This window comes from Poecilia reticulata, unplaced genomic scaffold, assembly GCF_000633615.1.
Source record: "Poecilia reticulata strain Guanapo unplaced genomic scaffold, Guppy_female_1.0+MT scaffold_155, whole genome shotgun sequence".
Lineage (NCBI taxonomy): Eukaryota > Metazoa > Chordata > Actinopteri > Cyprinodontiformes > Poeciliidae > Poecilia > Poecilia reticulata.
The window spans coordinates 722,222-723,989 of NW_007615016.1; the positions used below are offsets into that span (position 1 = coordinate 722,222).

At 42.1% G+C, this 1,768-nt stretch overlaps 1 protein-coding gene across 1 annotated transcript in view; it reads left to right on the forward strand.

Moving 5' to 3' along the window:
- Positions 1-1,768, forward strand: part of znf346 (zinc finger protein 346) — a 35,234-nt gene that overhangs the window by 29,694 nt on the left and 3,772 nt on the right. The window lies entirely within an intron of this gene.

Here is a 1,768-nt window from a genome sequence, read left to right on the forward strand (position 1 = left end):
TGAAAAATCAAAGCAACACTCCATTATAACGTTAGCTTTGGTTGTATTTACCCAGAATGCCCTGCGCTGTTGTCCACTTCCTGCTTTTGGAGCGGCCTCCGGTCTGACCAGAGGTCAGAGGTCGATTAGGGTTCAAACCGCTCTCTGAGTTCCAAAAGTCATAAATATATGATGGATATTTTTAGACTTTATGAATTTCCAGATTTTTTCTAGAAACTTTCTGAGATGTTTGTGAGTTTTTTGGTGGAAACGTCGTCCACTCCTGAAAATCTCTCCTTTTGGTGAAAGTGCCCTGTTTCATACTTGACCCCGTCCAAACTGACTCGTTCTGCAACAGCAGTCTGAAAATGTGCAAATATGAATCTCCTCTCATGGAAATGACACTAATCGTTTTGCTGTTTGTGGACGGCGGACATGTTGGGGTCGACCTTCATCTCCTCGTGTTTCTGAGCTACCAGCTGACATCCAGGACACTCCGGGTCAGGGGGTGTGGAAGATGGTGATGAGTTTAATGAGAAGCTCACAGTCCAGGATCAGGCAGCAAATTAGCACATAGCTAATACTGTTAGCAGCTGACATACAGACTGAAACCAGCAACTCAGGACTTCACRGCTCTACTGAGGAAAACTGACTAAAGCGACACAACATACGACGTTAGACAGACGACAGGTGGGACTGAATCCACTGGGAGGGTGATCCCAGGAACGGGACACAGCTGGGATCAACCAAGACTCACAGGACTGAACACAGAAAAACCTTAAATAAAAACACAGAAACCCGGATCGTGACTCAGAGCCGGTTTCCTGACTCCACTCCGGTTTTGCTGCAGTTGTGTTACATGCTGGCCCGAATCCACCACATTTCTCACATTGAGCCAAATGTTAAAACAAAGAAATGCACTTGGGAATCCAGCAGCGTTTCTGATACGACCGCAGGAGGCTCTTCCCACATCGGGAGAAAAGCAGGAAAACAGTTTGTGGCAGATTTTAGCTTCACATTCAGGGAATCCAAACCCACTTCAGGACAATCTGAGTGAGTCAGGCGGCTTGTTTAGTTTGTCAGTCGACTAACGCAGAGTTCAAACCGTTTACTGATAATGAGGCTCATTCTTTCCATGTCGGAGGCACAAACTGAATATRAATGTCAGTATTTCCTTCACCTTTGGCTGATTTAATTCAGTAGATTTTAAGCAGCAGCAAATAGTTTCTGGAGGTTAAAGCAGGAAATACAGCAGAATTTCCCTCTAAACTGTAGAATCTAAATATAGATTCTCTTTGTTCCTCACATTTAAATTTAAAGGCCCAGTTTTGTCTGCAAACAGCAAAGGAACAACCCAGTGAAGCTGGAAAAGAGGCTTTCTGCAGGAAACAGATGTTTTTCCTGTGAGACTCAGAAAAAACTGCCAGATTTTGTTCAGACTAGTAAATTTACMGTGTAAAAATAATTTAGAATAGTACTAAATATACAACACTAAGATTATTTAGATTTGGTTCCAAGTTTGGTTGTAAATGTGATGTTTGATGATTAAACGTCTTCAATTYTGCTACMTAAACATTTTAAATTAGTTTTTGTTTCAGTCAAACTTCTTCGTCTCTAAAGTCGAGTTCAGCACAGAAAACTGAGCCAAAGTTTATTTGGGTTATATTTTAAATAAATACAAACCTGGTAGACATGAAGAGAGTTTCAGTGTTTGACCAAAAGATGAATTCACAAAAACGACCTCTGACCTCTGACCTCTGGTCCTCCAAACCTCGGTCTGGGTTCGGTT